The 21635-nt window shown below is 35.8% G+C and overlaps 1 protein-coding gene across 2 annotated transcripts in view; it reads left to right on the top strand.

Moving 5' to 3' along the window:
- LOC126366244 (solute carrier family 22 member 3-like) overlaps positions 1 to 21635 on the top strand; it is a 402182-nt gene that overhangs the window by 263076 nt on the left and 117471 nt on the right. The window lies entirely within an intron of this gene.

Genomic DNA, 21635 nt, shown 5'->3' with positions numbered 1-21635 from the left:
TTGCATATACAGGAAGTTAGTGACGATTCAGACCGTGATTCTGATGTAATATCAAGTGGAATTTTCCGCCGCAAAAATTCATGATTTTTTAATTGTTTTAATTTTGCGATGGAAGATTCCATTTGATATTAAGTCAGAATAATGTGCTGAATTATCCCCTCAGTATTCGTTACCACGTATAGCCATACAAGTACGTACGGGTGTTAGTGACACCGTAACGAATACAGAAGAGAATGATTCAGACCACGATTCTGAGTTGATATCATGTGGAATTTTCTCTCAGAAAATTCATGAAATTGTTTATGTTTTTTATTTATTTTCAGTTCCATACTTTTGCGACGGGATATTCCACTTGATATCAACTCAGATTGGTCTGAATCGTCCCTCAAAGTTTTCGTTACGATGTCACTAAACAAGAAAGGAATACCTACATACATAAATTGTACCCCAGATGGTAAATGTTGAATGTAAAAAAGAATGAATGAATGAAATAATGATGAATGATGTAAGAATGTAAGTAATTCTGCAGGTTATAGAACATGATGTAGACCAAAATATAATGTAGTACATACTTCGAATAATAGCGGAAAGCCTTCAAGCAATAATAAATAAGTGTTAAGTTATAACGGCTTTTTGCCGGAATAAATGAGATTCTGTGCTCGCAGCACTATAGGATGCAGACAACAGGCAGCCATTTTATGGAATCACTTTTCTGCGTCTTTTTTTAGTCCACTTGTTTTAGTGAGTTATTTTGTGACTGGAAACAAATTCAAATTAACCTAACAAAATAGCTTATGAATAAGTGTTACTGTAATTTGAATAAATATTTCAAACTTATTAAATTTTCTATAAATTTCAATAAGAATAATTTTCTTCTTTTCAATAAGCAAATGTCTTTTTTTATTTTTGCTAAATATTAGTACTGCCTGCATGCAGGCCAAACATTTTACGACACTGATATTTAAATTATTATACCACCTTTTTGTATTTTTATGTGTACTCGCAAATAAATTGATTTGATTTGAAACAAACAGTTTATATAACTACGTTCCACTGAAGGGCACAGGCCTCCCCTTAATTAACCAAAAGGGGTTAGGGGGAGGAGAGTATGGAGCATACACCACCACACCTCGCCAGTCCAGCCGCGTTGGTGGAGGTGATTTATTGCTAATAGTCAACGGCTTAACGTCCCTTGCTAAGCACGGAATCATCTTACGTTTTCGGACAATTAGGTGATTTAAGCCCGCAATGTCCTTATCACAGGAAGGACAGTCTCACAAAGTGATTTCGACAATGACTCCATTCGCGCTATTTATAATCTGCGTCTTTAAATTTAAAGCTCATGTGAAGCTTACTTTATGTAAAAAAGCTTATTATAAGATTAATGACTACCTAAATGATAAAAATGTCTGGTATTGAATGTGTTCCTCTAGTTATTAAATAGCTTGTACCCTCATTGGTTTTTAAAAGATGTGTTGCTGTTGCAGTTTCTTGTCATTTCGTCTTCTCAGCCATAACACATTGTGAAATTACCTACGTAAATTCAAAAATGTTACATTGACCTTCAACAAGTTTATCCATGATAATTACGTTGAATAAATGATTCTGATTTCTGATTGAAAATCCAACCCGGACCTCCAGGTCGTTCTAACTACTACGATTTCGGTAGTTGAACTTGAAACCTCGCAAGAATGCGAATCACTTTTTGCTCCTCTTTGTATTTCTAAATACTAGGGGAGGTCAGCGTAATGGTTGAACATAATTAGAAAGCACGCAATCCCTCTGTGTTTCAACTACATGCTCAGGCAGATAACAAGCTGAATGTATTTATTTTTATCCGCTTCTCATTCCAGCATAGAAATCTAGAGGATAATATCGGGTAGTAATAGCTCTAAATAGACCGACATTGATAAGAGCTGAAAAAAAATAACGTCGACGCCACCGAGCGCAGTATTTATCCAACATCTTAATATCACCCAGAGACCCTAAAACATTCAGAGCAGTCATTACTGCTAGGAGACTTTGAAAAAGTGTTATGTCACAATCTAGTATTCTGTTGGTTTAGGACACCTCTGTCGACTTTATTGCTCTAATAACAGTCTGCGCAATATGTATATTTTACGGGAAAATTGTTAGTTAACGCGCTCGGTCTGCGATTGTTGAAGTTAAGCAACTTTTGCAAAAGCCGGTCATAGGATGGGTGACCACAAACAAAAAATGGTATGTATGTTATGTAATAACCACCTATCCGCACTGGGTGGTGGATTAAGGCCCGATCTCACTATCCATCCATAGGGAAGCCCCGTGCCCCAGCAGTGGGGACGTTAATGGGCTAGTGTTGATGATGATGATGACTTAAATAAAGCATTATTCCGTTTTCACGGGATCCGCTTACTTAACCTGAAGGTTTGACATATCTAGTTTTTTACAGAAGCGATTGCGCCGAGGACGCTGATGTAGCGAAGCCGATGCGGGAGAAGGTAACTCTTCTGGTGTTGGGGAGGTCTACAAGCTTTAGGTCTTTCAAGCTTCGTGTCTCCATCACACCCGCTGCTGAGTTGCTTCGTGCGGACTTCTGGCCAAAGGGAGTGATCTTATCTCCTATCGTGTGGGTTGTGAGGTGGATTACCAAGGGAGTGGTGTTTCGCCGCTTCAGGGAGGCGAAAACGAACAATAAATTCTTTATAATTAGTTTATTTTAATTATAATATTGTATGTATTCTTACGTTAAGAGCTATGCTCGGTATTTCCCTGCTCGATCGAATGAGAAATGAGGAGATCCGCAGGAGAACTAAAGTCACCGACATAGCTCGGAGAATTGCCAAGCTGAAGTGGCAGTGGGCAGGACACATAGCGAGGAGAACCGATGGCCGCTGGGGCGGAAATGTTCTCGAATTGCGACCACGTGTCGCACGTGTCAGTAGGTAGGCCCGCTACAAGGGTAGGAAGTCGCTGGATGCCGGCAGCGCAGGACCGATCGTCGTGGAGATCCTTGGAGGAGGCCTATGCCCAGCAGTGTGAGTACGACTCGATGATACAATATGTATTCTTAGGTTAAGGTATAATTGTAAGGGCCTTAGTTGCCTGAAGCAAATAAATAAACAAGTATACAGGTTGGTCCACATACTTCCGAATCGCATTCTCTGTACAGGGTGTTCCCTGTACAGATCAACACAGACAAAGCCGCGAGGCGGTATCTAGTATGGCAATAAAAAAAGAAACAATATCATAAATAATTCAAATAAAACAATCCTTAGTGTTATCTCGTGAACTAAAACCATTTGCAAAACTTTTTGAAGTCCTACATTTTCTTTAGACAACACTCTGTAAAAACTCCCTCCATTGAAGTCGAAAGTTTTTAACTTAAAACTTGGACACGACCGCAAACAAAAATGTGTATGCAGGAAAGAATTTAAGAAACTAAAGTTTTAAAGAAGTTTTAAGTTGAATGAGGTAATGAGTGTGCCCTACATTTTTTTTTTATAAAACAACTATTGTCCTTCGATGATCTCAAAGCGAATAACTTAGAAAAAGACGTAGGCACATATTTAAAGAATTACTAAATTTATAGATGCACAGACAGTACCATTTGGGATTTGAAAAATTAAAAATAATATGTTTATTCTCTAAGAAAATGCAGTGGGAATAAAAATGTCAGCAAATTTATTGTAGAGAAGAGTACAGTTTTATTATACGTAGGTGGCCATATAAGTCATAAGCTCTAGTATTGCTATAGTTATAATTAAATCTATGGTCGACTTGTTCATAAAAAGTTGATATTACGTAACATTTTTTAAGTATATGACAAAAAATTGCCTCTCTTGATTAAGCAACTTGCTGCTGATTTTTTGTGATTTCTTTTCCTCAGCCACAACACCTTGCGAAATGACATAGAATCTAAAATAAGCGGGTTCTACTAGCTTATCCTTGACAAATTATAATAAATTAATTTTAATTTTGGCTCAGCATTAACTTACGTCCCCAAATGCATTGAATAGCAAGCGATACTTACTTGTAAAAGTATATTATTAATATTCAGTACATCTTAAAAAAAAAACAATGCCGACAAAAATACTCATATTTTATATCAGAAAAATTTATTTTACATTCTAAATATATCTTACAAGGAAAACTCAATACAAATTTTGGATTCCAATTCTGAAAAAAAAATATTTTTATTTATTTTTATAGAACATTCAACAAGCAAGAACGGTATTTATCCAAATTAAATGTTTATACCTGTTGCATTTTTAAATTCCCGCAAAATTTATTTCGCAACGAGTTTCGCGAAGATTTTATTACGTTAATAATAATTTATGTACTGGAAACATGCTTTCAGGTTTTAGGCTTTATATCAGTCAGGCACAGAATATAAAACCTGACTTAACCTTCAATGAGTTTCTTTAGTAATATTATTAAACATCAATGCGGGTTAACAGAGGCTTTCATTAATACAAGTACCTAGGTACCGAAATAACTGATAAGTAAGTATGTTGTCCTCTCTACCAGTTGCAGTGCCCCTACCCTGTTGATACTTATTTCTGTATTTTTATAGCACCACATTTTGTGCGAACACATGGTCGGAATAAAAATACCTATTTCTATTTCTAAAACGAATTCTAGTGATTACTTATTATTATAATAAAAACCTGACTCCATAGATGTATGAAAATGATATAAAAATATTAATAATGGGATGATTTTTATCTCATCTAGCCTACTTGATCCCACTTCTGGGCAAAGGCCTTCCCTCGATTCATTCACTCTTCTCGATACTGTGAAATCTTCGGCCAAACTCTCCGATAGGCGTTAAGGTTATCATACCATATTTTTCTAATAATAATATGAATATTAATTAAAATAATTACATATCACAAATTTACCGAAATATTAATTATTACTTTTTGGAGGAGATTTTCTATTTATAATAAGCTCGTATTGTTATTGTTATTATTTTTAGATAATTTTGTATCATAAGTTCATTTTCAGTTCATTCATTTAAATCATAATAAAGCCTGAATTTTTTTTTTTCAAAAAATTATTACTTAAATATTATTTATTTATTAATTCCGGAAAACTACAGTTTCATTCATGTGAGTTGGATTTAAATACGTAATTATAACCTGTTCGTAATTTCTTCCACAAAACTAATATCAGGTAGGATTTTTAATATTTTTGTTTTCGTAATATTTTGTTAGGCAATGGTTATCTAATTGAAATATTTGTATCATATATACAGACACAGTTTAAATAATACCAGTTCAATGGTTGAAAAAAATTGTGTATGTTTGTACAACTCGATTCTTTGTTTTGAAAATCGGATTAATCGGGGCTTATTTTTGCTTTGTTGAGGCTTATATATTTTATTTTTTTGATTTCATGTAAACGTATAATAAAAGCTTCAATGAGACTAAGTACTTTATTTAATATGAGATATATGGAATACTTATAAAATAATTTCTACTATTTACTTTATTAAATAATAACAAAAACAAACATTTATAATATCATATATCTAGCGATTTTCACATTGTCGTACGAATCGCAACTACCTACATGAAGATTTAATATTATTATGATCTATTAATTATTAAAACGACATTTAAAAAATAATACAGCACTTTAAAGTTATCAATTACTTAACTCAAATTCTACGTTAAAGCCCTCAGCACTGTACTTTATCAAGAGAAACATTGGGATTTGTATCTACACAACACTTACTGTGTTATCGGACAAATAAAAGGGACTCGTAAAACTTTTGTTTCGCACCGACCTTTCTAATCTCGCACATAACATTAAGCCAATAAAGTTAAGCATTAATTACCTTTGTTCAGGGACTGTTCCGAGCTCAAGTCACATAGCATGCTAAAGAGTTTGCGTTTCGATTATCACATATGCATTTGTTTGTTTACGTATATAGTATTTTCGTGTTGCGTACCGACGTGCGCTCCTCGCGACGAACGCGCGGACACTGTTGAAAATCTGTTGGAGAGGCGGGAAATATGCTACGACGCTACGATTGCTACGATAGGCGACGCGGCTACGTGAGACGTAGATGATGAATTTATATGTAAATATACCTACCATGTGGTGTAATAGAAATACTTAATGTTACAATAATGATCCTTTTCTGACAAGGGCACCATATTTACACCATTAGTGAAAATTATTCAGGATTCGGTTGCTGTCTACACATTTGTTGCGCAAACTAGTTGAGGTACCCTGATACTACAGTATCCTAGTTCAATGGAGCCGTAAAGGTACCTAGTTTTGATGTGTGAGATTTGCAAAAACGAAAACAAAAATATCTTAATGTTTTGTCTTACAGTTTCATAATATGTTATTGTACAATTAAACAAGAAATGTCTCGCTCTTTACTATATTTTAAGGAAAAATAAGTAAAGTTAACTTTCCGTTCCTTTATGACGGATCTAATTTAAGGTAATTTCATATTTTCTTAATTATCTTTAAAACATAACTCAAACATCAGCATTTAATATTTCATGAAAACAAAGGGAGACATAAAAAAAAAAACAAATTAAAAAATATAATCTTGGGGTTTTTCTTGAAACTGAAAATAAACATTTAAAATTATGTAAGTATTTCGGTACGTCGGCGTCGTTAAATAATTTAAATCCATATTTTCTCTATTTAATAACAATTTTTCCTACATATTTTTTCCATTGTTTGTTAAACAGGAGGTAAATACACGATAGCCTTTGTTTTATGAAAGCCTTGTGGTAATGTTAGATGAAATTAGGTTTTAAGGTAGACAATAAACGAGTATGTTTATTATGTTCATTATGATTAGTAGACAATAAACATACTTGTTCATCACTCATTATGATTAGTAGACAATAAACAAGTATAACCACCTATCGTCGTTTAACAGAAAGCTCGGTGAGGTGTGGGATCTTGCCATGGATGTTAGAACACGGGTAGAGTACTCTGATCCCAAGGTAACAGGGAACTTCTTGGAGGACGAATAGCGCCAGTTAAACGCTCACTGTCACAGTTTACTTTTACTGGATGTTCTCTGTACGGAGTTCGACACAAGAATGGTACAACCCTTGTGGTTGTGGGCTGCGCCCGCGACGGGGATACACCTTCGGGGCTATGCCCCCTTTGTGTGGCATTTTTCGGGCACGGGGGTGGGCTACGGCGGGCGAGACTCGCCCCTCCGTAAGCCCAGTGTCAATCCGGTGGTGCCGCCGGCGAGTCATCCCACCAGGTGAGACCCTGTTGAGGGAGGCCCAGTGAGCGGATCCAGCCAGGCGGCACGGTACATGCGGCTCGCCGTCTTATAAGGGTTGTTCCCACTACCGTACCTTCCACGTGTGTCGTAATCAAGTGCAGGTGTTGTTTGTTTGCTAGCCGCACGTGTAGATGGATATACCTCTAGCCTAGTTATGTTGTTTCTGATCTCGATAATATATAGATAGGTATTACATGCCCAAAACTGAAAGGTAAAGAGATAATTAATTTATGTTATTCATCAATTGAACATACACGTCGTTAGTGACATCGTAACGAAGACTTTGAGGGATTATTCAGACCATGATTCTGAGTTGATATCAAGTGGAATTTTCCGTCACAAAAGTATAGAACTGAAAATAATTAAAAAAAACACAAAAACTTTCAAGAATATTCAGACTGAAAATTCCATTTGATATCTACTCAGAGTCATGGTCTGAATCATCCCCCTCAGTATTCGTTACGGTGTCACTAACACCCTGTATTCTTAATAACATCCTGGACATACGATGGACTACTTACATATCTATCCATAGGTAGGTAGGCTTATAGGTTATCTATACATAAGGTAACAAGCAATATATAAACAAAACATAAAGTTTCATAAATAAAGTTTTTAAGGTAATGGCTGTAATGAAATAAAAAAAAATACACCTATTTATGTTATTATATCGTCAATCTCATAAAATCATAGAAGGAAAACTAGAAGGAAAGAAAGGAAAGGGAAAACGAAGAAGAGCTTACATGGAACAAATCAAAGAGAAGGCGAACGTCGTGTCTTATAAGGAAGTGAAAAATTGGCCTTTGATAGACAAGAATGCAAAATGCTACACCGTTGTGGCTCTTAAATTAATGATGATGGTGGTCAAACTCTTGTTGGTGGAGGTGTTTCGTTGGCTATTAGCTGTTAAAACACCTCCACCAACTCGCAGTGGAGCAGCGTGATAAGGTATGCTCCATACGCTCTCCGGTTGATTGAGGGGAGGCCTGTGCCCAGCAGTGGGACGTATATAGGCTTATGTTTATGATTGTCAAACTCTAGCATTTTGAGTGGGTCTGAAAAGGGTAATTGCATCCTTGTGTTTTATTATTTAGCTTAAGGTCAAAGCTTTCCTACATTGATGTATAATATACTGTTACTTTAGTTTTCCTAGAGGTCGCGGTGTTCACGACATACAATTTTATAATCTGTGCAAACTATATACTCTGTACATTTGTACCATTCATTCTTCCCTTCCAAATAAAGACGCGAACGGAGCTGCAAGTAATTTCAGTTTTTTATTTAATTTCACCGAGAAACTAAGTGCTTCCCTGTTCACGCGGCACTAGACAGGATTATCCCCTTCTTCAGACTAGACAATAGACGAAGAGTGGACATATACATACATAATTACGCGCCCGTTGTTCCTATTGGGGTTGGTAGAGCCTCAAATAATAATGCAACAACTACTATGCAATTTGCATAGAAGTGTTAAGATAAATGCGAATCCAATATAGTGACGGGTAGTTAACACAATAGTTACCAGTTTTTGAAATAATAAGCAACTCAAATTCAAAATTCGAAAACATATTTAATTTATTCAGTAAATAACATAGTTACACTTTGAATAGTATTTTTTACGTAACGAACGTCTCAACTGCCTAAAACTACTGCAGCTGCTCACAACCTGTATAGCCGAGGAAAATAAGCTGCAAGAAAACCTCGGCACAGGGCTCAAGAAGTTCTTTTAAAAAAACTTAAAATAATACAATATAGAAATTGGGCGGCCTAACAATTATATTATCATTTACCAGACAGGTAATCCCATGCCACATGCGGCAAATCTCATTCTGAAACAGTTTAGTGTTAGAATATTACTGTGTCAGTGAAGTCACTTTAGGTATAAATGAGGTATATTTAAGAAATTGATGGATGCTTCCTAGCAGTAGTTACTTTAACTAGAGCCAAACTATTTGAACGGAAAAGTTTAAATCTCTTCGAAGCAAAGTTTGGAGTCCCGAACATCATTATGTCGAACACTAATAAGGAAGGATTTATTCCTGTTCTATTTTTTTTTCTACTGGATTAAGAAGATGGACAGAGAGGATTAGATCATGTGAGTGATAGCATAGGATAAATTGATGAAACCGATTATGATACAGTCGAAAAGTAAAATCGCTTTCTCCACATTCATCAATCGTTTCATACACGGGTTCAGAGTAGATCGTACTGAACCTAAACACCTAAAAAGAACTACTTATTGAATTCTTATGAATCGTATATTTATAAGAATTCAATAGTTCTTTTTTTATTATGACGTTTGGTAAAAGGTACTAATCCTTTGACTAAGTAGTAAAATAGCGTGATTTACACAAGGTCAGCTCAATAATGACCCTGCTACCAAGGTTGATAAAATCAGACATCATTATGGAGAAAAGATAATCTCGGAGTAAACTGATGAATTTGTAGTCAAACGGAAAGCAAATAGTAAAGAAAACATTATGTATATAAATGACTTATTTTAATATAACATAAACTTACGACTATATCCTAAGTTTTCAAAGGTACATCCATCGGGAGATGAACCAAGTACTCACACCTCACAGAGATTCAGTTAGTCTTATTTTATTTTATTTATTTTACAAAATGACAATATACATATATATATATATATATATATATATATATATATATATATATATATATATATATATATATATATATATATATATATATATATATCCTTCCAGCCGTATTCGGCCATGGCGACAAGTCTCCAATCTAAGAACGCCTAAGATGCGCTTTTATATGACAATAGGGTTACTAATGATGTAAGAGTCAGGAAAAAGGGGAAAATATTGAGAGTTATTATAGGACATAGGAGGCAAGATGATTGGACACTTAGTAAGACACGACGAATTTATTAAAAACATCATATAAGGGAAGCTACAAAAAGAGCGGAAGGGGCAGACCAAGAAGTACAGGAAAGGCGAACATTGTGTCTTATAAGTACGTGAAAGAATTGGCCTTTTACAGAAAAAAAAATGGATAATGCTACACCAACAAGAGCGTTGTTCTTAAATTGGGTCGTGTACTAGGTTCAAGATAAATTATTAAATTCTGATTACTAAATAAAGACACATCTAAAAGTAACGAAAAACGTTTTCTTTTTTAAATTTTACTCATTTATGAATTTTAAATATAATAAGTCCGACATTTTATCACGTTTTTCTATGACGTCACAATGTGCTTTTTGAAACAAATTCTATAGTAATTTCGTGTGTTGACGTTTAGTAAATAGTAACGGATTTAACTAGTTGGAAACTAGCCTATTAGTAATGATTATACAAATACATTTTTTTTATTCTACCAGCATCGTAAAAACCAGGATCTGGTCTGACTCTATGATGACAATCATCCCTCGTCGGATCATCCAAGCAAAATCAAAACAATAGAGCAAAGTATATTACATTTATCATTAGACGTGTGTGTGGCATCCCAAAGAAAGAAAGAAAGGGAAAACGTTTATTATACAGGGTGTTAGTGACACCGTAACGAATACTGAGGGGGATGATTCAGACCATGATTCTGAGTTGATATCAAGTGGACTTTCCTGACGGAAAATTCATAATAATAATAATAATAAAAAAGTTTATTTAGGTAAAATCTACGACACACATATACATTTACAACATTAAAATATACACACATTAACATTAATATTTAAGTAGTTGATTCATGGAAATTTTAGTGTTATTTTTTTTTAATAGTTTCATTTCCATACTTTTGCGTCAAACTCTAGCATTTTGAGTGGGTCTGAAAAGGGTAATTGCATCCTTGTGTTTTATTATTTAGCTTAAGGTCAAAGCTTTCCTACATTGATGTATAATATACTGTTACTTTAGTTTTCCTAGAGGTCGCGGTGTTCACGACATACAATTTTATAATCTGTGCAAACTATATACTCTGTACATTTGTACCATTCATTCTTCCCTTCCAAATAAAGACGCGAACGGAGCTGCAAGTAATTTCAGTTTTTTATTTAATTTCACCGAGAAACTAAGTGCTTCCCTGTTCACGCGGCACTAGACAGGATTATCCCCTTCTTCAGACTAGACAATAGACGAAGAGTGGACATATACATACATAATTACGCGCCCGTTGTTCCTATTGGGGTTGGTAGAGCCTCAAATAATAATGCAACAACTACTATGCAATTTGCATAGAAGTGTTAAGATAAATGCGAATCCAATATAGTGACGGGTAGTTAACACAATAGTTACCAGTTTTTGAAATAATAAGCAACTCAAATTCAAAATTCGAAAACATATTTAATTTATTCAGTAAATAACATAGTTACACTTTGAATAGTATTTTTTACGTAACGAACGTCTCAACTGCCTAAAACTACTGCAGCTGCTCACAACCTGTATAGCCGAGGAAAATAAGCTGCAAGAAAACCTCGGCACAGGGCTCAAGAAGTTCTTTTAAAAAAACTTAAAATAATACAATATAGAAATTGGGCGGCCTAACAATTATATTATCATTTACCAGACAGGTAATCCCATGCCACATGCGGCAAATCTCATTCTGAAACAGTTTAGTGTTAGAATATTACTGTGTCAGTGAAGTCACTTTAGGTATAAATGAGGTATATTTAAGAAATTGATGGATGCTTCCTAGCAGTAGTTACTTTAACTAGAGCCAAACTATTTGAACGGAAAAGTTTAAATCTCTTCGAAGCAAAGTTTGGAGTCCCGAACATCATTATGTCGAACACTAATAAGGAAGGATTTATTCCTGTTCTATTTTTTTTTCTACTGGATTAAGAAGATGGACAGAGAGGATTAGATCATGTGAGTGATAGCATAGGATAAATTGATGAAACCGATTATGATACAGTCGAAAAGTAAAATCGCTTTCTCCACATTCATCAATCGTTTCATACACGGGTTCAGAGTAGATCGTACTGAACCTAAACACCTAAAAAGAACTACTTATTGAATTCTTATGAATCGTATATTTATAAGAATTCAATAGTTCTTTTTTTATTATGACGTTTGGTAAAAGGTACTAATCCTTTGACTAAGTAGTAAAATAGCGTGATTTACACAAGGTCAGCTCAATAATGACCCTGCTACCAAGGTTGATAATTTAAGGTCGGACATCATTATGGAGAAAAGATAATCTCGGAGTAAACTGAGAATTTGTAGTCAAACGGAAAGCAAATAGTAAAGAAAACATTATGTATATAAATGACTTATTTTAATATAATATAAACTTACGACTATATCCTAAGTTTTCAAAGGTACATCCATCGGGAGATGAACCAAGTACTCACACCTCACAGAGATTCAGTTAGACTTATTTTTATTTTATTTTATTTATTTTACAAAATGACAATATATGTATATATATATATATCCTTCCAGCCGTATTCGGCCATGGCGACAAGTCTCCAATCTAGGAACGCCTAAGATGCGCTCTTATATGACAATAGGGTTACTAATGATGTAAGAGTAAGGAAAAAGGGGAAAATATTGAGAGTTATTATAGGACATAGAAGGCAAGATGATTGGACACTTAGTAAGACACGACGAATTAAAAACATCATAGAAGGGAAGCTACAAAAAGAGCGGAAGGGGCAGACCAAGAAGTACAGGAAAGGCGAACATTGTGTCTTATAAGTACGTGAAAGAATTGGCCTTTTACAGAAAAAAAAAAATGGATAATGCTACACCAACAAGAGCGTTGTTCTTAAATTGGGTCGTGTACTAGGTTCAAGATAAATTATTAAATTCTGATTACTAAATAAAGACACATCTAAAAGTAACGAAAAACGTTTTCTTTTTTAAATTTTACTCATTTATGAATTTTAAATATAATAAGTCCGACATTTTATCACGTTTTTCTATGACGTCACAATGTGCTTTTTGAAACAAATTCTATAGTAATTTCGTGTGTTGACGTTTAGTAAATAGTAACGGATTTGACTAGTTGGAAACTAGCCTATTAGTAATGATTATACAAATACATTTTTTTTATTCTACCAGCATCGTAAAAACCAGGATCTGGTCTGATTCTATGATGACAATCATCCCTCGTCGGATCATCCAAGCAAAATCAAAACAATAGAGCAAAGTATATTACATTTATCATTAGACGTGTGTGTGGCATCCCAAAGAAAGAAAGAAAGGGAAAACGTTTATTATACAGGGTGTTAGTGACACCGTAACGAATACTGAGGGGGATGATTCAGACCATGATTCTGAGATGATATCAAGTGGAATTTCCTGTCGGAAAATTCATGGAAATTTTAGTGTTATTTTTTTAAATAGTTTCATTTCCATACTTTTGCGACGGAAAATTCCACTTGATAATAACTCAGAATCATGGTCTGAATCATCCCTCAAAGTTTTCGTTACGATGTCACTATCACCCTGTATAGGGACAATACCGTGTCAAATATAAAACAAAACACGAAATAACACCTACCTAATATACTTGCACCTACGTATATTTTTAACTTATATTTCAACATATAAATGTATATGAGCGAATTATGGAACCGGTAAATCAACTTTAGAATTCCAGAACTTTGTCGACATCTGAATAAATATTCAATTCGAATGATTTTCCTGGGAATGCGGATTGGAAGGAGTTAAAGACGGAATATTAAAGTCAACAGGTTTGAGGGAATTTATTAATTATGCAACAAGTTTAAGAATTGAGCTAAGCCTCTAAGCTTTAAGAACGATTAAAAATGTATTGTACTTTTCTGTCTTTTCCCCTAAATCATTGAGTTATTCGCCGAAAATAAACTCTGGAGCATTTCACGCATCCGAAACAAATCTAAAAATAGCTACAGTTACGAGAATTAGACTTAAAGAAAGAGGACTTTTTTTACATGAAGTATGTGCTAAAATCTCAAAAATGAATCATGTCGACTTGTCTTACACTGATGTCACAGTAATCACATCAAAAGACGTGTCTTTTGTATGAAGAATTTTAGTGTCGTTACCTATTTTTGTTTTTTTTGGATTCCGTACCTAAAGGGTAAAAAACGGGACCCTATTACTAAGACTCCGCTGTCCGTCCGTTCGTTCGTCTGTCCGCCCGTCCGTCCGTCCGTCACCAGGCTGTATTTCAAGAACTGAGACAGTTTATTTATTTATTTATTTATTTATTTATTTGGTCAACCAACGGCAAGTACACTGGTACATGGTTACAGTTTGCAGTTAATACATATAAAAAACTAAGCGCCTCGCCACTTACAGGTGGACACAACGTGCACTAATACTTTAGGTACAGTTAAAATTTTCACAAATTATGTATTTCTGTTACACACAACATACTTACATACATACATAAACTCACGCCTATTTCCCACCGGGGTAAACAGAGGCTATAGAATTCCATTTGCTTCGATCCTGACACACTTCTCTTGCTTCCTCCACATTCATCAATCGCTTCATACACGCACGCCGGTTCAGAGTAGATCGTATTGAACCTTTTCTAAGGACATCTCCAATTACACACAACTCCACATTATATTATGTATTTCGGCCACAAAAACAACAAATCCTAAAAATTTAATAAATACATAAAGGAGCTCCCATAAAACGAACGCGATTTTTTTCCTTTTTTTGGCTCGGTATCAATAATGGCAACAGGTAGGCACTTGAAATATTTACAAAATACTTAGTTGTATATTTACTTTAATAATAAAATTAAAATAAACATTTGAGGGGGCTTTCCATAAAAAAAGATATAATAATTCCTATTTCGGAAAAGAACCCTTAGTGCTTGAGTCCGACTCGCACTTAGCCGGTTTTTATGTGTGACCAACGGAATCCTAGTGTAGAGGTCATAAATTTACTCGAAACAAACTCAAGTTCAGACAGCAATAATGGTATTAGATTGTTACATGTACTACAGAATACAAACAACTTTGAAGCAGAGAACCACTAAACAGATTAACTCTGGTTAACTTTACCAACAAACTTTTATTACTACTGTGATCTATTATTATTATTGTATGTCGTTTCCATATCTCGGGACTATCGAGTCCCGGACTTTTGAAAAGCGTGGGTAGGGCCGAAGCCAACACGTAGAGGCCCCTTAAGACAATTTAATCTAAATGTTGTGTGACATCAACCGGCGATTATGCCTGTATGCACTATGGGAGAGCACCCAAAGACAATCCCCGGTTCGTGTAGGACTATTGCAGATTATGGGCACAAAGGGAACTGGGCTATTGGGCTGTGGGTTAGTGGACCGGGATACTGGGGCTATGTGGGAACTATGGCGCCTGCTCCATAACAACAAAGATACAATGAGCAGGCGGTGACTCGTCACTCACTGGATGGGCCACCCAGATAGGTGGTCAGCTAGATAGCTGACGCGACTGGACGGCAAGGCAGCATCATGGTTGTGAGCAGCTCAGGGAGTCGAGAGGTGTACACCGCTTTCTGCGAGGCGGTTTACCCGCCTCACCAACTCGCTACTTATGCATCTTTCACTTCCACCTTGCGAGCGTTTAGCTCTAACGCCACACTCTGGCCGGCCAATGAAGGCAAGCCAGAGGTGAAAGTCCTGCGGCCCCCGCTGAGGTCCACTCCGGCCGCCCAATGAAGGCAAGCCGGAGACAGAGGGCCTGTCCGTCTCTTGAGGGATCTCAGCTCCGTGGTGTCGTAACTCACCAACAGCTCGCCACGAGCTGGCCTGCGGAGACTGACTGCACTGTTGAATTCACCAGGTTCTGCTGATGAATTCACCAGGGAGCGATGGGGTCGTCGCATCCCTACGCCTTTATTAATATAATTATTATGAAATATAGCTTGACTGTGAACTGAACAATAAAACTTAAAATAATTTTAGTTTATTCAGCCAAACACACGATATAGGTACCTACCTATATCACTGTGTATAAAAAAAAGTATTTTTTTTATTTGTGTTACAAAACTTTTAGTTATAGTTCCTTGTTATTCATATTATTATGAAATGAATGAATCCTTGAAAAGAAAAAAAACGAAAATTATATAATATTTATAAACCATGATCAAATACATATAAAATTCGAATGGCGTTTTGACTGTTTAATTTTATTAGGAATGTGATATATGTGTAGACATTGGATTTACCTAAATGTAGTTACAAAAAGCACAACTATGGGTATATTTTGTCTACAGATTTTTTTTCAATGGCTACTATGTTATCTAAGGCAAGCTATATGGATGGGTTCATCACTCTTTCAATAAATTAAACGATTTACAGCCTTCACAACCAGACTTGGAGTAAACAAAAATCGAAAACAACTTTTTTTGTAATCAGAAAATTTGCTTCGAAGAAATATTTTTTATTTGCTTTACTTATGGGTCTTGTTTATTATTTTGATATACTTCTTACGTGCTGTTATTTTTTTAAACATTATTTTTTTTATGTTGGTAGGATTATATGTTATGTGTATATTATGTTTAATTTTTTTGTACTGCACCATCACGCGCTCCAATGCATAAACTTCTTTCACCCTAAGGTTGCCTGGCAGATTTTGCTGTAAAGCAATAAGGCCACCTACTGTGATTATTTTATTCCTCTGTACGTGTCCTGCGTTTATTTTTTGTGCATTAAAGAATTATTAATTGAACATTAGAACCAGACGCCACAATACAATACAAAAACTCTTTATTACAGACAAAAGAAACACACTACATGAACAAACAAACAATTAGTACAAAAGGCGACTATAATAATTTTATAATCATAATTTATCTAGGTCCATGAAACAATCACAAAGATAAATGGTATTTAATTAATAACGGGTAGTCCTTAGAATGTAGTATGACGACGACGGTAAACACTAAGACCGCGTTCACTTGCGGCGCGGTCCGCCGGAAAAACAAACGTATGACAATGTACAGAGCGTTCACAGAGAAGCGTTTTTTCAGGCGTTTGTTTAAATCAAAGCGTCACATATGGCGGGTGACGCTGCGGACGACGTGGCATAGGTGACGCGGCGGGTGACGCGCCAAGATAAAAAGATAAAGATTTTTATGCATAAATTTAGGTACAGTTATAAATAAATAAATAAAATTAATAAAATCATTTTATTTCAGGCATGTAACCCATATTTACATTATTAAAATACAATTAAAATTCCAAAAACAATAAAACAAAATAGTAAAATTAAATTAAGTTAAAACTAAATCAAATTAGAAAAAAGAAAAAAATAGAAAAATTTGGAAGATATAATTATAATATTAAGTACGGTCACGAGCATTAATATGTATACACTTGGTACTTTAACTTTTTTGACAAATTGAACTGTAAGTCTCACTAAATGTCAATAAATGTTAGTGCGACAGAGTCCTAAAGTGGGTACATTATATCGCTCATGACTGTACATATTGAGTCAGTCACTACCAATAACAATAACGAATAATATCATTACAGGCTTATATTACAGGGTTATAGATAATAGTTATCTATAGCTATGCTACTGTTCTGCGCGCGCCGCAGGAGAGACTTGCCGTCTCTCCATGAAAGGACAAAACGCTTGACGCCTCGCGCACTGCGCCGCGTGACGCCTGACGTGTCTCTGAACGCGGCCTAAGTCTTTAAGGGTCCTAGATGACTGTTGAACTCTAAAAAGGTTTTTATAACTCTCTCTATGTAGATATTACGTACGAGTAACTTAACAAGAAACTGTACCTACCGAACATTTTGGATTTACCCTTTTACTGAATAAAGAGTCTACGGGCGCGCCGCTTTGTTACGTCATGGCAACAAATGATTTCAACGTACTGAGTGCCATGAAACGTCTCGCTGTGTATTGTGTGGCAGAATGATAAAGCGTCATGATTGTTCAAACAGGTACGAATCTCGGTGGGGACTATCACAAAGTATACTTAGTGAGCCTTGCTTTGATCAGGCTGATCATCCTATTGTCCGAAAATAAGATAATCCGTGTTTGGGAGGTCACGGTAAGCTGCCGGGACTGACTGCTATTTACTTAAGTAAGTATGTAGTTGTTGATATTTGAGATAACTGAACACGCAAAATTGCAGGTGTGTAGGTCAAATGATTTTGCAGTCATGATACAGTAGTTGACTTCTAATAACCGTTTCGGTTTCCGTTCGGTTTCGGAAATGGTTTTTATAATATACCTAATCCGCGGTCAGCGAGTGGCCCTTTTGCTTCGTGAACTTGCCTAATTTACTGCCGTGTGCCCAGACAATTTCAGATTTTATAACTCACCATTTTAATGCTAATTTAAGTAAGCAGTCGTTACATGAGCCAAGTCAGGGGCATTTGACGGCTCAGTCTTCTTCTTCTTCTGTCATGTAGGTTGTAAGGCGGATTACTTACCCCATCAACCCTGGTGTTAGGGTTATTATTTAGCCGCCAAAGGCCCCTGACATGGCTCATGTAACGACTACTAACTTACATCAGTAAGTAGTAACCGCGGGACCAACGTCTTAACGTGCCTTCTTAAGCACGGATCATCTTACCTTCGGACAATCAGGTGATCAGCCTGTAACGTCCTAACCAAACTAGGGATCACAAAGTGATTTTTGTGATGTGGACACACCGGGATTTGAACCCGGGACCTCCGGATCGTGAGCTCAACACTCAATCCACTGGACCACCGAGGCCGTTACGGACGGCTCCGTAATAACCCTGTCATCAGGGTTGATGAGGTCGGTTATTGCATTCACAACCCACACGGGTGGAGATCGTTCAAACGTCGCAACGAACCAACATTACATCGTGTGGTCTCAACCTTACATACCCTCATGTAATATTAAGACTTCATTCTCTCCAATATGACGACGACACTTCCAACTTCTTAAATATATATTGCTATGATATTGACTTCTGTCTGGGTGGCGCTTCCAATACTCCATTTAAATATGAATATACATACATACATAAACTCACGCCCCTCACGTTTTACCCACCGGGGTAAGCAGAGACTATTGAATTCCATTTACTTCGATCCTGACATACTTATCTTGTTTCCTCCACATTCATCAATCGTGTCATACACGCACGCCGGTTTCAGAGTAGATTATGCTGAAACTTTTCTAAGGAAATTTCCAATTTGGTCAATGTACGACCTTCTAGGTCTTCATCCGCTAGCTCTACCACCAACCTTCATTTTATATAGTGCTTTTGTAATACTATTATGCTTCATTCGCTCTATGCGTCCAAACCAACTTAACATTCTCTTCCCAATCTTGTCACTATATCGTCTTTTACACCACATCTAATATATGACCGTAATCCTGGAGGTGGAGGCTTAGAGACCTATAACATAGGGTATCCTAGTTTAGGCTTAAGTTATATACCAATATAAATAAAAATAAGATTGTTATGATTATTTGAAGAGGAAATAAATACTTTACTTATTTACTTACATATTTCAACACCGGTAGTAAACGTCTGAAAAAGTCCGGGATCCCGGTATTGGCCGACACTCGGATCCCGGTATTGGAAGCCATAGTAACTATCGTCGCTGACGTCGCTAACTGACGTACCTAACTGAAATTTTCTGTGAATCTGATTTCCACCCTTTGGTATTGTTTGATTTGTATCTTACAAATCATTCTAGCAAAAACTGCAGATACGTCGGTTTGCAAAGTCACCCACTACTACGACTATGTTACCTTTAGTCTTCGTTTTGACGGAGAGATCCAATTTTCTTTGTTCTCAGTAATAATTATGTGCATAATAATTATTCCTTAACTAACCTTTTCATCTCTGAACCATTTGTAACAACTAACGTCCAACTACTTTTTTTCTATACCACGAACTTTGCTCGAAGCATTTTATTTTAGTTAGGTACTTTCCCAATAAGAAAAGTTCTCATAAAAACTTTTTCTTGTTATAAATTAACAGTTATGTTACACATTAAACACTGCAGACCATTTCTTTCGAATAGGTTGGAAGGTCAATGGCCGATCTCACCAACCCTGGTGTTAAGGTTTTATTAAGACGCCAAAGACTTTTCACTTCATATTTTGTAAAGACTATGTACCTACTATTAAACAGAACTAATTCAGTAAAATTAGTAATTGTATTTCAATAAGATAACATTTTACAATCGTCTCAATGCGCGGTAAGAATTAGATCTGTCAAAGTACGTAAGCTAGTGTTGCGACGTTCATTAGCATAGTGACGTATCAGTCGATATTAGGTCGATCGATTCTTTGCCATCTAACACTACATATTTAAGTAAATAGTAGCTGTCTAACATGCCTTTCGAAGCTCCGAATCATCTTACTTTCACAACCAATTCAGCCTGCAATCTTCTAACTGAACAAAGGACAGCCTCACATCACTATGTGTTTACGATAATTTCCCCATCGAGAATCGAACATAAACCTTTACATGCATGACCTTTTTTTTGACGTGCCTTATTGTAGATTTGTCGCAGAAGGCATTAACTACTTGGCCGGACAAATGGGGAGCGCTAAAGGCTCTGACTAGGTAATTATGCATGACCCAAACGCATTCAATAAAAGTTAAAAATGTTTCATTATAACGAAGAGTATCAAGGATAATAACAAATATAATGTACTATACCAAAATATAGCTTTTCCTGTTTGTAAGGATACGTGTACAATGCTGATTTTTTATTATTTTAATCATTATGCTGAAAGCAATACAAATCTTTCCGAATCATCCTTGCTAACAGAGCTAATCACTGGTCATCCTTAATTTAAGAGTCACACACTTGTCGGTGTAGCCAAATCCTTGACTTCCTTTTAAGATACGATACAACAGACAAATACAACAACAGACTTATATATATATATATATATCACAACAACAGATATGTAAAGTCGTTTTTTTTTTAATATCAATCATAGCACACTGGGTAAACGCGCTGTATTAAAAATAAACAGTAAAAAATTCGATCGGTCTAACGGTCGGTCGGTCGGTATCGATGTATCGGTTCTGTAATACAAAAAACAAAAACGATACAAAACCAATAATTTAGACAGCATGTATGATTCGGATGAATTCCGATATGTTTTTGCTTTCGGGAGCAATTCGTTTCTCGGCCGAAGTAGATAGCATACATACATAACATACCTAAACTTACTTTGATGTTGCAAGTTTGAATCTGCTCGAGCCTAAACGAAAGATTTTCAAAATTGTTTTCGAATTCATGTTTAGATAACAAGTGATTATTACGTGGTCAGGGAAAGAAAACATTGTAAGGAATCTTACATTCCCGAGAAATTGAGCTGGTTTCCCTTCGCAGGTTGGAAGACCAGACAGGCAGTCGCTTCTGTAAAAAATCGGAGCTATCAAATCTTTAGGTTAGGTAAGCGGACCCTGTGAAAACGAGATACCGCTAGGGAGATCATGTGAATGAATCCTTATTATTGCA

Source organism: Pectinophora gossypiella, chromosome 4 (genome assembly GCF_024362695.1).
Source record: "Pectinophora gossypiella chromosome 4, ilPecGoss1.1, whole genome shotgun sequence".
Lineage (NCBI taxonomy): Eukaryota > Metazoa > Arthropoda > Insecta > Lepidoptera > Gelechiidae > Pectinophora > Pectinophora gossypiella.
Note: the sequence above shows the minus strand (reverse complement) of the source record. Positions and strands in the feature narration are given on the sequence as shown.